General features: G+C 35.8%; 1 protein-coding gene and 1 long non-coding RNA gene across 5 annotated transcripts in view; one reads left to right on the top strand and one right to left on the bottom strand.

The window, feature by feature from the left end:
- Positions 1-20,572, bottom strand: part of CCSER1 (coiled-coil serine rich protein 1) — a 1,396,684-nt gene that overhangs the window by 230,762 nt on the left and 1,145,350 nt on the right. The window lies entirely within an intron of this gene.
- Positions 1-20,572, top strand: part of LOC130683809 (uncharacterized) — a 52,447-nt gene that overhangs the window by 10,436 nt on the left and 21,439 nt on the right. The window contains exon 2 of the long non-coding RNA XR_008997800.1: positions 6,241-6,396. This is a non-coding gene — a long non-coding RNA (uncharacterized LOC130683809). The remainder of the gene's footprint in view (positions 1-6,240; positions 6,397-20,572) is intronic.

Genomic DNA, 20,572 nt, shown 5'->3' with positions numbered 1-20,572 from the left:
CCATCAACAAAAACGTAGATTAGACCATTAAATATACCAGGTATGCTGTTCAAGGAGTAGCTAGTCAACTAGATGCTACCAGCAGGATGGCCTGAGAAAACAGAATATCATCTGTGTTATGTTAGGAGGAAAATATTGTACTTTTATCCCAAATAATACTGCCCCTGATGGTACTATTACTAAAGCCCTACAGGGACTCACCATGTTAGCTAATGAATTAGCTGAAAACTCTAGCATCAGTGACCCTTTCACAGACTGGTTGGAAAGATGGTTTAGAAAATAGAAAGGTATGGTTGCCTCTGTTTTAACATCCCTTGTTATAGTTGTGGGAGTTTTAACTTCTGTAGATGCTATATCATCCCTTGTGTGAGAGGCTTGACTCAAAAGCTTATAGAGGCAGCCATAAACAAGATTAGAGAAATTTGAGAAAGGACCAAGTATAAATTAAAATACATTACTGGGAATAAAATCAGAAATTCTTAAATAAAAAGAGGGGGGGACTGTTAGGAAAGAGCATAAAACCTAAATGTGATTTATTCCCACTAGGATGTTTAAACATTTTAACTGTAAGATATTAACAAAGGGCCACGTGGTGGAAGCTGCTCAGGCTGAGAGTGGGGGTGGGGGAATTGATAAGGGCCTGGCTATACCTGTTTGAGTTTTTTAAACCTACCAATAAAATTAAGACAAATGTAAAGGAAAGATATAACTGGCTTAGGCGACGTCCGGGAAAGAATGTGAACCCTGTAGTACTCAGCCAATGAGGAACCAGGGGAGGGACTCACGTACTAGGAGATAAATTATTGGCGCCAAACTCCCCAGGTGTGCCTGCCCACCAGACACCCGATCTTGCAAGACCGTCATTAAAGCCTCGCTCCGCTGTTCTCTTTGTCTCCGTGTCCACTGACTGAATTTGGACCAGTGAGTGTGTTTCTCACAGTTTCCCCAAGGGGAAGACAATTTCTCTTTTAGCTTAGATACGGGTTGTCTAATTCTTTAGAGGAGTATTAGGATAATTTTCTACAAACTGAAAAAAATTAAGACAATTACAAAATTTTCCAAGAGTCTTTTGGAGTCATTTCTTGGATCTTTTGTCACTCCACATTGACCATAGTGATCAGTGTATCTATTCCATGACCTCAAGTATCAGCTCTGAGCATTGCTCTTAAATTTTTGTCTCTAATCTTAATCTATCTCTATGATTTAAATCCCATATGTTCTATGGACTCCTAATCATCAATAACAAGAAAAAAGATAAATAACAGGAAAAATATGTTCTTCTCAATAACAGTCCTGCAAATATAAAAGTCCTAGCTTCAGATGATAATGAAAATACTGCCCATCAAATTTGTGAACATAGTGAAAGTAGTACATAGAGGGATATAGACTTAAAGGATTACATTAGAAAAAAGTAAAGGCTAAAAATTTATGAGTTAAAAATCCAAAATTAGTAGTTAGGAAAAAAACAGCATTACCCAAATTACATACCAGAGAGAAAACAATACTCTTAGAAATAGAAATTAAGGAATGGAGAAACAAAGGAGGGTCAATAAAGCAAAATGATTGTGGGTAAAAGTGCAATATTTCCAGAATCTCTCTCCTGGCCTTAGTCCATCTCCATATCAATAGGTGTTTACAAGTGGGGAGAGGGGCGCTGGCACGGGGGACAGAGACAGGTGAGCAGGAGTAGCTGCAGGAGAGTGACAATGGAGCCAGGCTTCTTAGAAGTAATCAATGGGTTTCTCCCACTTTATTTTCCCCCTTGACTGATTTCAGCTTCACAGGTTTATTCACCTCCAGCTGGAAACACACATCCCCAGTGAGCTACAATGACTAATAAAATTAGTAAGCCTCTGGAAAAAAATGAATTACAAAAGAGAGAAGCCAAACATAAAGAACATTAGGAATTAAAAGGATCTGACTATAAATATATCATGAAGTAAAAAGATTTTTAAAAATTATCAAAAATTTTATGGCAAAAATATTTAGAATTTAGGTGAAATGGAAAATTCCTTGATAAACAAAAACTACTAAAACTACTTCAGGAAGAAAACGCAAATATGTTTGGTTCTAAAATAAGATTCTTTTTAAACAGTTGTCACTTTAAAAATGAATATGAAATCCTCCCAGAAAACTACCAGGATTCCATTTTCACATTTGAGTTCTTATGAATATTGAGTAATATCAGTAACCATGCTCTTTCAGAAATGAAAAAAGGAAACATCACCTCTCCCCCAACTCAGTATCAACTGTGGAGCCCAATATAACCTTGTTTTCAACCTACCAGAGAAAGGCCAAACAAGAAAACCTATGGGACCACCTCAGTGTTGAACAGATATCAAAATCCTAAAGAAAATATGAACAAGTCAGTCAGCCTGCAGCCCACGGTGCCTCAGAGCTCTGGGCCTGCCAGCAGTCCTGCGCCCTGCCACGTGGGCCTGAGGTGGGGCCTGGGGCGCCGGGGCAGCCCTCCACGAGCGCTGCACCCAGCCTGGCCTAGCCTGGCGGGGACTGTGCTCCCCTTGCCTTGCCTTCCTGTCTTCTCTGATTCTTTTCACTAAAAAAGAGTCCTGGAGAATTAACTCTCACACTGGCTCATCCAGGCTGTGGGTGGAGACACTTCTGCAGCACCCCACTGTCTGGGTGAGCAGCAGAGACAGCAGGCTCCGAGAGGCAGACCCTTCAGAAGGAGCTGAGCCCTGCACTACTGCTGGTCTGCCTCTCCTGACAAGTGGGTTTTGGGGTGCACAGACATGGGAATATTTGTATTCTTGCTCCTGTGCCATCAGAGAGGCTGCTGCCCCATGCAGGCCAGCCCCTCCTCCTCGGCTATACTCATGTTGCTCAGACTACATTTCAAATAAAAAATTTTACCATGCAAAATATATATATGTATATATATATATATATACATAGCATAAAAAATATGTATATAATATCTTGCATTCATTCCTAGAATGACAGGTCATTTCAAAATTAGAAAATTTATTATAATTTAGTGCATTGAAGTATGAAAGGCAAAAAAACCTCAATATGTTTATCTTACAAAATAATACACAAATACAGTCATTGGTGTCATTTTAAAAACATTCCAGGAATAAGGAAAATATGCCTGTGCTACTTCTGTTCAACACTGTATTATGAATTCTAGCTAGTATAACTGTATAAGAAAAACAGAATGTATCAGAAAATTAGGATAAAATTGTCATTATTTACAGATAATATGACCTATTTTTGAAATTGATAACATTGTTTTTGCAAAATTGCTGGAATTAAGATCAGTATGTCCAAAATATTTTCCCTTTATCGTTAAATGTATTAAATTTCATGGTATTCTAATTACTATTCTTTGTGGGGAAGAGAAATTGGAGCTGTATATGATGTAAAGTCACAGTTATACCTTGTAACTTGGAACGGAGGTAAGTATACTCTTTAATAATAAAAAATTTAATTACGATTTTTGTGTACATGCCCAGTAGTCAAAAAGGTTTTATTTATTTTTTTGCAGATCCCTTCATCACATGTATATTTAACTTTTATTTTTAATTGGTACAAATAATTCAGATAAGTTTTACTAAAATCTAAATCCAAATGGTTTAGAAAATATTTCTATCTTTATAATAAGACTTCCTATTTTTCTTTATGTATGCTAATCTAATCAATCTAGACCTTCTTTACCAAGCATAGTTATATAAAAATACTTTCAATATACATATTTATTCTGTGTTCTAAGTCCAGAAATTCTAGAATTCAAAACTCAGAAAAGCAAATTTGTTAAAATAAAACCAAAGCTGATCAAAGGAAAATCTAAAAGTTTTGAAAACATTCATGTCTAAATTGATTCATAAAATTTTAATCAATGAGTAAACATTTTCACTTCTCAAACTACATTAACAAATATTTTCTTCTGTGAAAATACTATTGTAGGCTATAAATATTTAATCACATTTTCCAGACTCTTTTTTTTTGCTGGGAAATCTGCATAGACTGTCACCATGTACTGTTACTGAAACTGAAGTAGTATGCAAGCAAAGATGAGTGAATTGGCTCATATATTAGTCATATGCAGACAGCCAAGTCTGGGAAGCTTTGTGCAGTACTGGGAGTAGAAATGGATGAAAGAAGAGACTTTCATTTCAGGAGAATTTTGTTGCTGAGATTTGATCTTCATGCTAAAAATCCATAACATTATTAACATTGGACCAGGGTTCATGTTTGTTTTTTTTTCTTTCATTATGTAATTATTCCCTGTAGTAGCCACTTCTGGATGCATGTCTGATACCCCTCTCCCTTCCCACTTAGAGAAGAATCTTGATTTCCCCCCGCCACCCTCCCAGGGTCACACTATATCAGCTAAACATATGTGCTCCTCTCCAGCTCTCTTGCATCTAGAGATAGCATATGACACAATTCTGAACAATACGCTAATGGCAATAATCCCAGTCCAGTGACTTTACTTTTCAAGAAAAGTTTCTCTGGGAAATAAACCTTGAAACCCTTCTTTCTTCTTTCAGCTTAGAACCTAAACTCAAAGGCTTGGATGTACAATAGCCATATTTTATGACAATGATGACAAAAAATACCTATTATGTTGATGAAACAAGAAGACAGAAAGAGAGGACTACTGCCAACCTATGTGGCACCTTGGGAATTATAAATAAGCTATTCCATCTGGACTAAAGCCCAGGCTATTCAGTCCCAAGTTCCCACAGGTCAAAGGACTTCTTGCAGACTCTAAGTTGCTCAGTACTGACTAGCAGCCCGAAGAAAAAGTCCCCAACCTTACTGATTTCATGGAGACACTGTATCAGCCCTACATTGCTATTCCCACATTTTCTGTGCTTGAAACAAATAAATGCTGTATTTATTTAAATGACTGCAGTACAGCTTTTGTTTGTACTTTACTTACAGCCATTTAAATATATCACTAACTGATATCCCTGTCCACAGGTTTTATAGTTGTTATGTATTTATCTGTTAGCGAATGTATATTCAAAAGCAAACTATTACATTGCTAAATATAAAGGAATATTACCCTATGTAATATGTTTCTTTAAATTGAAAACAATTTCATTAGAAATTTAAATTTAAAAGATCAAATTTGTTTCTGAAACTTGTATCCAGCATTTTGCTCATGTGAACACATATACACACACAGACATTTGTGAATTCCCTTCAAAACCCTTTGCTGAGCACAGTAAGCAGTTTAGTCATTTTGACACTAACAAGTAGCAAACTGGCACAAGATAGACTCTACAGACTGATATTCTCAAATTATGAAAATGTAAAACTATTAAATAATATAAGAAAAAAATGGAATTTGAAAGACAGAATAGATAAATGTGAAAAACACCAAATGGAAAAGTCACCATCTAAGCACCAAATTATCTTACGTATATCTGTCTAAATTTGCTTCCACTGCAACATGATGGGATTTCATTAAGTTATTTTAGATTACCTCCTGTTTTAACAAATGTCTTTAGGAAGTTGAAATGATCGTAAGTGAAATTTTGATGTTGCTATATATGAAAATAACTCATTTATTCAGCATGCATTTACTGAATGTCCACTGCAAAATGATGTGGAATGTAGAAGACCAAAGTGTATATAACTCAGGCTGTCTTGTGCAAGTCAGATCTCAGAGATGCAGAAATGGGAGGAAAGTCCCCAGCATCTGAGGCAGGATTTTAGAGCATAGAGCAAAGACTCAGGAAAAGTATAGTCTATGCAAGGAATGCCAAGGGGTTACATACCCACAGCAAGGTCTTTCTTATATTCAGCAGAAAATATGTGCCCAATTGACTATAATAGGGGACTGAAAGCTTGAAATTAGAGTTTTTAGATTGTTGGAACTTTAAAGGAAGGACTTTTTTGTTTTGTAAAATAGTTCAAAGTTTAAAAGCAATTCAATATCCTAAATGTATGTTTTAAGTGTTTTTAATCCAGATGATTCCTATGTATATCATGTGTATATGTATGTTAGACAATCATTCATTAGTGAAAGCTAAATCTACTTAAAAAAAGATTAATGTTTTTTAGCTCTTAATTAAGGGTTTTTGAAAAAGTGTTTGGGGCACGAGAATTTCCTTGGATGCTAGCTAAAAATAGAGTCCTCAGCACAACCTAAACCTACAGAATCTGAATCTCTAAGGATGAGACCTGTGAATCTGCATTTTTAACAAGTTTTCTGGGTAATGTACATAAAAGCTTGCGAACCTACTTTTCACTTATTCATAACAGAGACCATCTGCTTGTTTGTATTGAAAATGCAATCTGGAGTGTCACCAAACACCTGTCCTCACGATTGTCAGGTACCTCACTCTTCCAGTCTGCTTGGATTTCCTCCTGTTGGCTGGAGCTGGGTCTAGCCCTCCAGAGCCTACTCAAGTCTAACAGGTATTCATCTTTTATAGTTTTGGCTATTAGCTATGGGTACTTAAATCCAGTTTTCTCACAAAATTCTAATCTTTGCTCTCCATATGGATGTCTCTATATTTTAAAAGAGAAAAAAAAATATTTTACTTCCATTTTTTTCTGAAATCATATTAAAAGGCTGTTTTACAATCAATCTGTTACCTAACCCAGTTTCTTCCTTTACAGTTTAGTTGATCAAGGAGATCTTTTTATCTCATAAAACAAAATGAGACTGTTATCTAAGTATACTACCTTGTTTATTTGTTTATTTATTCCTTTGGCATGTTTACTAGGCCCCATATCTACTGAAGCTATCAGAAATATTTTCAGATCTACTTACTAAATCAAAGACATATACTGAAAACACATTCTTAATAGTGGCTAAACATAATTTTCTGTAGAAACATAACATATTCATGTTTCCCTTTCAATTGATTAATGTGGTATGTTTTTGATTCATTAATTTAAGAGATTTTTATTGATCAACCACTATGTGCTAGCAACTAGTTAGATCATAAAGGAGAAAATGAAAATAACAAGAAATGGTCTCCTTCCGTTTAGGAGTTTAGAGTAAAATCTATATAAGAATTGTTCCTAGAAGTAGCCATTATTAATAAATATTCACAAAATTCATGTTCTTTTTCAAATCATATTAACTTGTAACTAATACTTAGACATAAACTTATGGAGGAAATGGGGAAGGGCTGAAATCTACAGACAGACATTCAGATATCTACAGTTGACTAAATTACTGAATTGGAGTGTATTTAAAAGAATTAAATTGAGCTACTCATCAACCAAAGGGCAAGTGAGTGATGTGAGAGATTCCTGAAGAATATCAGATTATTTATAAGAAAGATAAAAGGAAAAGTTACATTTCCTTTACTTATATCACTATAGTTCAGTAGGTTTTTAACCTTGCTAACAGTAAAACAATTTTGGGAAAGTTTTGTTTTTGCTATAAATGATTCTATATTCAACAGCATTTTAAATAATTCATTCATTCATTTCATTCATCTAACATTCATTCATTGCCTGTTTTGAATCCTTCCTGATTTATTCCACTATGATAAAGATAAAACAGTGAGAGAAAGTGTATGTTTCCTGAACCTTGTTAAATTACACTTTTGAGAAGTAGACTGACATTTGTCAAACAATAACAAAAAAAATTGTCCCTGTAAAATGAACATCTTCTATGGAAAGCTATGATGTGATAAGAGTAAAATAGAAATTAGACTGGTCAGAAAGACCTTGGAGGGCCACTTTGAAGAAGTGATAAACATGGTGAGATCTGAAGACTATGAGATTAGGGATCTGGGGGAGAATTCCTGCTCAAAGGTTCTGTCTACTCTGGGCTGTAAGACGGCATGTTTGAAAAATTAAATATGAGCATGATTTCATTTTTAAAAATTATGAAGGGAAAACCCAAGCTTTAGCTGTGTGGGTAAAACTGTAACATTTCCAGAATATCTCGCCTGGCTTTAGTGTATCTGCATATCAATAGACATCCAGAGGTGGAAAGAAGTATGGCTTTAGTGTATTTGCATCTTTCCTCAGGGGTGGAGAAGTTCATCTCCATATCAATGGGTAATTACCTGGGCAACAGAGGGCTTATCTGTACCTGAGAGGTGAGGGGGAGAGCCGGCGTGGTTGCTGCTGGAGCAGAGAAGAAAGACGGACTGGGACTGCAGTTTGTGAGCAATAAACAGGTTTTAAACTTTATTTCTCCCTTTGACTGATTTTGGTTTTTAGAGGTATTTTGCCCCAGGATTTCCTCTCCCCGGACTTACAAGCTGAAAATTAGAAAATCTGTTTCCCAACAGAAACAGATTTAAAGAGAATATTTCATGAATAAAGAAAACAAGTTGAACTGATTGACAACAAATAATAAAACAAAACTGTTGCCATTGACTACACTTGCTTTTTAAGAAATCCCTGATTGCTTAGGTGAAGCTGTAATCAGTACGTTTCTTGTAATTTCTACCTTCCACAAGGGCATTGTGCCTCTAAAAGGGGTTTCTTTTTTCAAATTAAGGCCATGGAATAAAATTTGACCACTCAAGCTATAAATTCTCAAGTGATTTCAAATTAGAAATCCTTTCTCACTCATGATTAACATTAATAATGACATAATTCACCAAAAAAAAAAATCAGAGTAAAATTACTCAGAAAACTGTTAAGCTCTTATCATCATAGCCTTCCCATTTGGTCCTACAGTAAAAAAAAGGCTGTTTAGAGTGGAAACAATTACGAAACAGGAATTGAGTTGTACCTGCTGCTACTAAAGTAGTTCAGTGTCCCAGATCAAATTAACTTTTTAGGGACTGACCTATAAAATAAAGAGTTTAGGACTGAAAGTGAATCTGAAATGCACAGCAAGGTTAAACAAAAATTTATTTCAAACCTTGCTTTAAATTTTCAGTCTGGGTTTATTTCTGTTTTGTGATTTCAGTCTATTAAGTTTGTAAAAGCCATGACTGTACAATAATTCAACCTTTCACTTTCCTAAGTATTAACAGTGGAAAATTGATCTGAATTTTAGTACAGACTGAGCTTGTCCTCTTTCAGGAAGACAAATTTACTAAGCAATAGAAATCAACTGTACTGGAAAAGTCTAAGATAGGAATGAAATACTGTTTTCTTGGTTTTATTAAAACAGGTGATTCATTTGTAAATGTGAAAATTCCTCCACTTTTACAAGTCATTGCCTGTCAGCTGGTGTATAAAAGGTGTTCGTTTACAATTCATTTATGCAAATACAGCACTAGTGAGCCAAAGACATAGAGCTGACTTCCTAGCAAGCTGTGTGAAAGGAAGAGATGGCACTGAAGGAAATCTTTACATCTCTCTGCCTTAGTAATAAAGCATTACTTACTTTAAGGTAATTTTTAAAAGTCTAGAGGATCTATAATAATTATGTGTAGAAATATATTTTCCCAATTGTTTTCCAGAAGACTGAATTTGTAACTCTAAATAAACTCCAGGAAGGCCACTAATTACACTGGAAAATCAGAGGGTATAGGATAGAAAATGGATCTGGAAGGATACTGTTGATGCCAGGGATTCAGCCTGTACCTGAACCTCAGGAAAATGACAGGGAGAACCTAAATAAAAATGCCTCTGGATCAGGATCCCAGAGAACTTGGGTGGAAGGACAAATATGTGGAAAACTTTTTGGGAAGAATTACAGTCCTAGTAATTTAAGGGGTATCCTAAAGTCTGGTTAGGGTTGGAAACAGCAACGAAAATATTTATTGACAGCGACTATTTGCCATACACCCTAGTTGGAACTGAGGCCATAGCAAAAACAAAACAGACAGAAATCGCTGGCTGGTTGTTCTAGTCTGGCAGGAGACAAATAAAAAGGCAAGATAAAAAATTAAAATGTACAGCATTTTAGCTACTTTTTATACATTTTAGCTACTTTGTATAGTATAAGAGAAAAATAATTAAGCAGAGAGAGGTTTGGGTTTAGTTATTTTTATTCTAGTGAAATTTCCCAAACATATATCTCCAGGTCAGACCTGGATTCTGAACTCCAGACTCATATATGTATCCAACTGCCTATTTGACCTGAATGAGTAATAACTTACATTATTAATAGATATCTCAAAATTAACATATCCTGAATGAAACCTATCTCCCCTCTCAAACTGACTCTACATGTAACCAGTTAATGGCAGCTCTATCCTTTCTGATGCTCCAGCCAGCACCCTAAAGTTATTCATGACTCCTTCATTTCTCCAATATCCAATGTCAGGATATCCCTGGGTTCTAGCAACATGCTAATCCCTAGGGAGAATCTATCATCAATTAGGGAAATATTCTTTTTGTCTTTGTCCTCCTATTGTCTATCCTCAACACAACAGCTACAGTGACCCTTTTAAAATATAAGTCATACTATGTCACTCCTCTGCTCAAAACCTTTCAAAGGCTTTACATTTCTCTCAGTGTCAAAAATAAAGGCTCTGTGACCCAAACACAGTCATCTCTCTGAAACTCTTTTCTACCACACGCACTCAACAAAGCTTTAGCCAGACAGTCATATTTGCTATCCTATTTGCCCAACACACCCTGACTGAGGCCCTTTGCATTTTCCCACCAGATATCCTCAGAGCTAATTTTCTCACCTTGTTCAAGTCTTTGTTCAAACATCACATCACTTTCTCAATGAGGTAACTAATCTATTTTAAATTGTAAGGCACTTCCTTCCCATTCTCCTTTACCTTGTCCTACTCTATCACATCAATTGCTTATTTTCTAATCCTTTTCTTAACCAGTATGTGTATCAGGAGGGTGGGAGTCTCTGTTTTGTTCACAAAAGATTTTCAGGTTTGCCTAGAAAAGTGTCTGGAACATATCTAAAGAATCAACAAACATTTGTAAATAGAGCATGTAAGAGCGTAAGTGTGTGTACGTGCAAAACCTGAGCTCTAAAGCTCGTAAGGAAAGCAAATCGCATAATGGTAAGAAACTTATGAGTTAATTTTGAAGAAATGTTGGCCTTGGCACAGTGCAACCCTTTGAAGGAACCCTGACCATCCCCAGAACTAGGTAAGGGTAGCTCGTAGAAGCATAAGTCATCAGATAGTCAATGCTTTCTGTAGAGCAGTGGTCTACAAAGATCAACAACTGCAGTAGCACATTTTAATAATAGGCTTGAGAAGGAGACTTCAGTCAGACCCGTGAAATACCTGAAGGCTTACTAAAAATTATAGCTTATAAGGGTAGGGTGAGAGCATATGGTGCATATACACAGGTTTGCTCCATTTGGACTGGGGTGGATATTTTCAACCTAAATGATATGGTTCTCAGAACAGGAGAATAGGTTGGCGGTATTTTTAAAGAGGCAGCTTTTGTAGACAGAAAGTGAAATATACATTTGTCCTACAGGTGCCTTCACAGCCCACCACTGCTGAGTCAGTGGTCAGCCTATGTACCCACCTCCTGGAAAATTTGCAGGGTGCTCTACAGGAAGATCTGGGAGACTGATGTGAGGGTCAGAGCTGTAGCTGCCCTATGTTTACGAAACAAAGAAAGAATTCCTGATACTTCAGTAAGGAATTGTTTTGCCTTCAAATGGGCTGAGGATTTAGAAGTCACTGATATTTCTATTTTATATTTTAATCTCAGGATAAAAGGAAATAATTTGTCTAAAGTGTCATTGTTTTCCAATGATTTTTTTTTCCATTAAAATTATTCAGAACACCATTATGACTTAATTTTTCTTAATTACTGACTGAATCTGAATAGGTAACAACTATTGGGAAAGGCCTGAGTTTGGGGTCAGTTCCTGGGTTTAAACTGTGACTCTGCCAGTTACCAATACAATGACCAGGGAAGAAAGAGATTCTTTCATAGATTCAGTTATCTCATGATAAAATGCCAGTAATACCAATCAAATAAGACTGTTGTGAGGATCAAATGAAAAATTAAATGCTATGGTATCTCATAGGAGCTCAATAATTAGTTTTCTTTCTTAGAATTATATATGTCACTTCTTTAGAGGAGAAAGAATAAGCAAAACTGATGATCTTTGTTCTCTATGGCACATTTTTTGACTGTTGCTTCTGTCCAACTGTCCAAATGCATTAGTGGTAGTCTTATCTCATTTTCTAAGTTCTTGAGCAGTTACTATTTTTCAGGCTTTGCTCTAGATTTGGAATACACCTCTGCCTTCTCAACCTTCAGATTACACATACTGCCCCTGAAGTCTTCTTCCTTCCCCCCTCCCCTCCCCTTACTTTCCTTCCTTTTCTTTCTTTATTTTTCACAGAGAGAGAGGTGCTGTCATGCACAACCTTGGCTAGAGGGAACATGCCATGCTGGTAGCAGATGCTTTTTAGAAATTTCACAACTATTGGGAAGATGACTTTAACATTCCTCCAGTGCACATTTTCAGTCATCTCCTGAACTTGTTTTTGCTATAAAACATTATAACAGATGATACTGGCTTCTGAATAAATTTTTCTAATGTGGAGAAATAAAATCAGATGATGCGTAAAGTTTACATAAAGAATGCTACAGAGAACAGAATACCACCTTGGAGACAGAATAAGATAAAAACAAAATGAAACCTGCTTTTATCATTATTCTCAAATTAGATTGATTTGACCACTCTCTAAAGAGAATGGCATGCCTATCTTTGTGTAGCAGAATGAACTACTGAGTTCCAGGATTTGAAGACAAATTTATGAAAGGAAAGGTCTGTGTTCACCAAGAACCTATTGCCAATCCACATGTGTTATTTTTTCCAAACAAGGACAACAATGTCCATTATGTGTGAAGCTTTAGCCAGGCCTGGGCAGTTAAGCAACTTTGCCATTCTCTCATGGAATGATTTTTATAGAGAAAAAATTGGCTAAAATGCATAAATGCATCAGTCCTCATGTGAAAGGAAGTAAAGAAGAGATGTCACCAAGGAGCTACAGGGAACAAGGAGCTATAAACCCAGACCCATCATCCCCCCTCTCCTATTTCCGGTCATCATGTGCATTCCTCAGCTTCCTCCGGCACTGAGGGCAGAAGCACAAGTGTTTACCACATGTTAGTTACTTCCTTTATGCTCTAATTTTCCACTAGGTACTATGGGATTGGAATGCAGAAAAGTATATAACCCAGGGCCACTGCATTAATTAGATGTGATTATATGTAATCATAGAAGACAATATAGCACAGTTTAAGAGTTTTTTCTTAACATGAAGGCTTCCTTTTGGTGTTAGCTATTTATTGGAAACCTCATAGCAATTACCCTGTTTTTCTTAATATTTATGATAGCTTGTGTTGTTGGTTCTCAAACTTGAGTATACATACCCAAGAGGACATATATATTCTCACAGAATAAACATAGTATATGCTACTTTGTAGTCAATTGTGGAATATTGTTATAAGTAGTGTACGAAAACTGGCACCACAGTTTTACAGATAAAATATAAATTTCAAACACAGCTCTTACTTGTAGTTTCATGTAGAGATAAATGTGGAGTCTTCGAAAATGAGTTTACTTTCCTCTAAGAAACATGGCAGTACAGTACTTGTTGAGTGCTTATGATGCACAGGCATTGTTCTATGTTCTTTGGATTTTTTAATTCATATGACCCTTAGGTCTCTGCAGGAGCCAAGGGCAGGCCGCCCAAAGATATGCCATTGTGACATGCAGATGATGTCAGAGCTGAGGACCACCAGGGCCCAAAAGACTCAGGAAGATACTTTCACTTTCCACTCCCAAGACTGCATAAAAATAATTTAGATAGAGGACCTGCTTGAGGAAAAGAGTTATCACCTTAGGTAACTATTATTACAATGTAAACTAGGTGGGGTAAGACAGGGAGGGATGTGGCTAAGGCTGTTAAAATTCCTTTCTGTCCCCACCCCACCACATAGTGTCTGTGTGGCCCAGCAAACATTTGTTTATCAAACAAAAGCTGGAACGGTCGTCTAAGATCCAAAAGAAACTTCTTTGTCTCAATGAAGATGGTAGATTTAATTTTATAGGCAATGGTGAGTTATTAAGAAAACTTAATTGATGTTCTAATCAGTTAATTAAAATGATAGTATGTAGTTTGCATTTTAGATAAGCTCACCTTGAATCAGTACAAAAGAGGAATTACATAGTTACATAGAAAATAGCAAGAGAGGCTATCAGAACAGTATAAATTCTAAGGAAGACATGAAGAAAGCAGGAACAAAGTCAAGGAAATGAAAATGGGAAAGAATAGAGATTAGGAAGATGTTAGGGAGGAAGAATTAATTGATATTGGTGACCTGGTGAGAAGACAGCGTATGGGAAGATAAGATAACATGGATAACTTTTCTATTGCTTGCTCTAGTAACAGGGTATGGGAAGTGTCATTCACTAACATGGGAACAATTGAAGGAGAAGTAGACATTGATTATGGAGTAGAAGGAGGAAGAAGCTGCAAGATGATTGATTCAGCTTTGACGATGTTGACACTGAAATACCAAAGGACATCTGGAAACTGTCCAGTAGGCAACTGCATGTGGGGAAAGGAGGTAGGGATTTAGGAATTTTATAAAATAATTATGTATCAATCATCTATTGCTGCTTAACCACTTCAAACCATGTGGTTTAACACAGCAATGACTTATTATTTCTCACAGTTCTGTAGGTCGGCTAGCTAGTTCTTACACTTATTTCACCTGAACTTACTCCATTAGTTGCATTCAGCTAGTACTCTGGCTATACTGGAATATATGAAATGGCTTCAATCAGAGATCTGGGACCTTAGATTGGTTTATTTCCCCCGTGTGGCCTTGCATCCTTCATGCCAGTTTCCTTTTATGGTGGATTCAAGGTAGAATCCTAAGGCACAAGGGTGAAAGCTGAAATGTCTCTTAAGGCAAAGACTCTGCACAACAAGCAAATCCTCATCTGCCACCTTTTAGTGGAATAAGCAAGTGACAAAGCCGGAGAAGACTTGAGGGAGTGATGGACAAACATCATGTCACAAAGGTGCATCTGAGAGACAGAGAAAGGTGTGATTCATTGGGTGACATTATTTTAACAGACAACTCCGAAATAGCTTTGACATCTTAGATGTATTTGCCTTATATGTTAGAAGTGAGTCCAAGTGGCAGAGGATTGGGAGCCAAGCTCATTCAGAGATAAGTCAGGGAAGAATGCAAAACAAGAGAGAAAAGAGCGAAGAAAGCCAAGGGTTAAAAAGTGTTTCAAGAAGAAAGGAGGGTTTAACAGCATCAAAAAGTTCAGAGAGAGCAGGCAATAATAAGGACAAAGAAAACCAATTAGATTTGGCAATTAGAATGTCATTAGTGGCCTTTGCCAAAGTGGTTTCAGTGATACAGTGGTGATCAGAGACAGAACCTTGGTTGTGGTGGTTTGAAGAATAATTGGGTGTGGATATCTATTTATTCTTTTATCAAGTTAGTTTAAAAGAAAGAAGGGTATGGGACCATAAATGGGAAATGCAGCAAGGAAGGGGAGTGAAAGAATGTATGCAGCACTTAGTTAGCTGTAATTGCTTATACCATAGTTGATACATTTGAAGACCTCATTGTTAATACTTTGAGAAATGGTTACACAGCCTCCTAATCAGTGCTTACTTCCCCTGAGATCCCTCTTTGCCCAAAAAAAAAACTAAAAATTATGAATCTTTTGCAAATATAAAACATCAAAGGTGTTAAAAGATTTCATTTGACATATTAATTAATGAGGCAGCCAGTAACCAGTAAGACGGATTGAGTGTCCATGTCCTGCCCACATTTACACATTGAAGCCTTAATCTCCAATGTAGTATTCCTTGGAGGTGGTGGGACCTTTGGTAGGCTATCGGGTTTGGTTTAGATGAGGTTGTACGTGTGGAGCCCCCAGAATGGGATTAGTGCCCTTACAAGAAGAGACACAGGGAATGTGCATGCTCGTGCATTCTCCCTTTCTCCATCTCCCTCCTCCACTTCCCCACTCCCTCTTTACCCATGGTCCATGAAAAGGCCATGAAGGGCATAACCCTGAAGAGGGCCCTCACCAAGAACCCAGCCTTACTGGCACCCTGATATTGGACTTCTAGCCTTCAGAACCATGAGAAGAAACTGCAGTTTAAGCTACCCTGTCTTTGGTATTTGTTATGGCAGCCTGAGCAGACTAAAACAGACATTGGTATCAGTTCAAAGACCAAGTCCTAAGTATAAACAATCAGGAATGCTGGTTGCTAATAGATGCAAAATCTGTTAGTATCGTATAGGGTAATAAATCATTTTGTTTGAGATGATCTTTTCTGTAGGGCATAAATGAAACAGTCCCTCCTGGAAAAGATTCATTTGCATTACTATGGCCAAGAATCATTGTATTACTATCAATTTTCTACAAATTAACTCTTATGCCTACAGAGTTTCAAAACAGCCTACTCAACAGAAAGACAAAGACACACCTCCACTCCTACCACATAATCGCCAGAGAATCCTGGAGAAATACTGAGCACTGATAGAATACCCAGTCATTTCTTTTTATTTATTTATTTATTTGTTTGTTTGTTTGTTTATTATCATTTATTTATTTATTTAGATCATTTCCAAATCCTGGGCAATTTTTTTTCCTGGTAGTCTTCAGATACAACTATATATACAGTGATTCACAGTGAAATTTTAGGAATATCCCAAGTTTAATCTCAGTTTTCTGAATGGCAGTGCCAGATTGGATTTTGCACTTGGAACAAGGAATACAAACATTAACCAAAGTGTAGAAGTTAAAAGTTAAATGGCATAATTGATTTTGACACAATTAAAAGAAAAAAAAGAACTGTAATGACATGCTCATTACGCAAGCAGCTGTATTAAGTTAGTCTGTTCAGGTGATGTAGTAACACAAGAAAGACAATTGTAGGGACTGGTCACCCTAAAATGTGCCACTTTGGCATGTGGACTATTTTGAGCAAAAGGCAATCAAGAGAAGCTTTTGCCCCTCCCTTAACCACCAAAAAAAATCTAAATTGGGGTTCTTTCCCAAAATAAGGGTTATTACACAGATATATTTTTATCTGAAGGACTTATCTATATGGCAGGGCAAACATCTAACTACCAAACGTCTGCTCTTATTATTGACCTGTGCATTGCCCTTTTCTTCTTTGAAACTCCAGACCCCATGCCATTCCTATTTACCTCATTTTACCTTTTTGTCATTCAATCTCTCATGTATGTGGGGTTCTCTCCTGTTAATCTGTGTCATGTAAATTTGATCTGTAGGCCAACAAAAAGAACCTTGAAGGATGGAGGAAAATTTTTTCTCCCCAACACTATCAAATTATTTTAGTTTTAGATAATTTTATACTGTTCTTCCAACCTCAGATCAGATATCACTTTCTGCCTAGGTCAGTGATCTTCAAACTTGTGTAGTTTCTAGAAAATATTTGATAATTTTAGGGTATCACTTGGCAGATCCTTAACTTGAAAAGCAACTTCAGAAGTATACTTGTTAGGACGGTACTAAGAAAGTACCCAAATGCATTGTATCAACTTTCAAAAAATAACCATCCTTTATCCCCTTGCTTTGCGTGCGCGCACACACACACACACACACACACACACACTCATCTAAACACTTGCTAAATCATCCCTGGGGTTAAAACCTCCTAGGTTCTAAATAAAAGGGGCAGCTTCTCTAAAAGATATCATGGAAGCCTTTGGACTTCCTGTACCTTCCTGTGATAAATATTTCTGTTAAGGGTAAAATCTGGCACTGGAACTGTGGTATTTTGGACTATTTTTATGTTAGAGATTCAGGTATGAAAAAATAGGTGGTATGGACTATGCCAAATAACTCTTGTTTACCTATTTAGTTTCTTCCTTTCCCTATCTCTAATCCCCCATCATCAAAGAATGCAACATATGTGAGAGAGAATCACAACAGGATGCAAATCCAAGAGGACATAAGAAATATTAAACACAACATTTTTCCATGTAATTACATGAAATAATTGCAGCAATTCTCAATACTTAGCTCTAGGGCTTGCCACGAGTTGGGGGGAAAATTACCATTGAAAAGCCAGAAGTGCAGATTAATGATAGAAATCTTTTAAATACAGCCAGAATGTTTTCCAGGAATAGAAAATTATCAAGATTATTGGATAATTCCACTAACAAAAGTTTTTGTACCTTTTTTCAGATTTGAAATTTATTATACAATAAAGTATTTTTTCAACTCTACTCAAAGAAATTACATTATGAAATACTGAGTCAATTTTATATTGTATGTACGTAATACATTGTATGTACTTTATAAGTATGTACTTAATCATACAAATATTTAACATACTCTCTCCTTTAACCAAAAATAATTTGCTAGCTACCTGATCAATTCATTTTTAGCTTTACATTATTTTCTCTTTCATTAAACACACAGGAAAAGTATAATCATGTTTAATCTCATGAGATACATTTCAAATAAAATTTAATTTTTACATATGATAATTATTTTGTAAAACATACCTAACTGTATACAAATATCAATTGAATTGGTAAGTCAGCATAGAAAATATTTTTAAACACTTAGCATCTTGTGAACATGGGGAAAATATATTAAAATTTTTGTTCATATGTATGTGTAAGTAAACATAAGGATAAAAATGTGTTGTGATGCTTTGATAAAAATATTTAAATGTAAGGGAGTAGAAATATGAGTTCAAACAGTAAAAGGAAAGGGATATATTTTCAAGTGTTAAAGAAGAGCTGGTTTGTATTTTTTTGAATGTTAGAAAGGGTATCAAATAACTATGATTTAAAATTTCCCATATGCTAGAGGCAGTAGCCTTTGCAACTATATACAATTCAAGATGAATAAATGTAGGTGTTAACTTAAACATGTATGAGGAGGTACATAATTTTTAAAAATTCTATTGGGGGTATAGAATGAAAGGGTAAAGCCCACTTGTCTGTCTTTTATGTTTGATACTTTTTTTTCTTAAAATTCTAGTTTGCAGACATGAATTCATTTTTTAACATTTGAATAACATTAATCTTCCCTACTAATTTGTATGTTTCATGAAAGCAGGAATGAGGTTTAGTTTTGTTTACAAGTATATTCGAAATAACTTGTTGCAGAGCATAGACAATCACAGATGCTTAGTATGTCTGTATGTTAGGTAGAAAGATAAACATGAGCAGCTTGGGGTGGGGGAAGATAAGATTCAAGGAAAGAACTGCCCAAACCACGCTTTTGTAATATAATCATCCTTTTACTAACACTAAGCGATTAGCCTTTTATTACTAGTACCATTTTTAGAGATGACTTATTGTGCACCTAGATGATGTTCTACAAAATAAATTTCTATAAATTTTATAAGCTAAATTCTGTTACTTAAGCCAAAAATGTTTCAGTTTCTGAAGTGTTTATGTTTGACATCTTTTAGTTTTTCTCCATTTTGAAACTCAAAATCATCTTTCCTCACTTCCATGCCTATAAAATTTAATCACCAGTTCTCTTTCTCCAAGAATACGCATGAGTATTATAGTTGATGAAGAAAAGAGAAAGTGAGTAAGATATAGAATGACAATCCATGCTTTCATAAAATAAATGTGTTTCTGCATTATTGTTAAAATGCAGATTTATTGGAACAATGTCCATCTGCATTTCTGCATTTATTTTAAATAGTAACCAGTATTTTTATGTAGTGCCACTAATACATATGCTAAATTCACTACATAAACATATGGCACTGGCTTTAAGACCCATACACCAGTCAGTCACACTGTTTGGATGTAAATTCATGGTTTTATAGATTAAATTTTAGACGTATTTACCAGAAATATACACAGCTACATTGCATAAAAGAAATGAACTTAAAGGCAAGAAAGTACATCAAGATCAGATTTGCCTCTACCACAAATTCTGATAATCACTGCACATATGTTACAGGCATATGTTTAAGGAAAGAATGAAGTAAGTATGCTAACCTTTCTGTCATTGCATTGTGGAACATATTGCCCTAACACTGTCTACTATTAGGGAAAAAATAAAATCTGTGTTGAAAGGTCTTCACTTAGTAAAAACAGCAAAAATATCTAGTAATTGTTTGGCAAGAAGAAAAAAAAACATTGTAATTCTGATAGGCCTTTCCAAAAGCAGAATGCTTCTCCAGATAACTTAAGGCTTGATTCCTAAGCTTTCAGAACATTTTGCTGAATAGAGTATGATAGTGAAAAGCATTAAGTATGGCTTTTTACTATCAGTTAATCAAGTCAGAAATTGTTACACAGAGGCATGTCTGTTTCAAAAGTGATCCCTTCAAGTTGAATGCTCTTGAGTCCTAATACTGGAATTGGATTTGGAATACAAAGATGTTATGAAATTCCACCCCCAAACCCCCCAAAAAGAGGTAAGAATGTTGTAGAGTCCTATGGTTAAGCCTGATGCAAATAATGAAATCAAGGAAGCCTGGAAGGCACTATAAGGCACTAATTTATTCTGTCCCAGGTAGATGGAGATCTCAAATTCTGGGTAAAATAAGCAGAAATTTGATTTGATAATGAAAATGTTAATATAATTAACATTAAGCTACTAAAATATGACTTTTCTCAACTAAAGATAGAACCAGTCCAGAGTCTAAGGAAGGCCTGGGCTTTTAAATACTGATCATGTGACAGTAGGTCCAAGTTGGGGATGGAGGGGTGGGGAGCAGTGAGATTG

The sequence above is a fragment of the Manis pentadactyla genome, chromosome 5, assembly GCF_030020395.1.
Source record: "Manis pentadactyla isolate mManPen7 chromosome 5, mManPen7.hap1, whole genome shotgun sequence".
Taxonomy (NCBI): domain Eukaryota; kingdom Metazoa; phylum Chordata; class Mammalia; order Pholidota; family Manidae; genus Manis; species Manis pentadactyla.
Note: the sequence above shows the minus strand (reverse complement) of the source record. Positions and strands in the feature narration are given on the sequence as shown.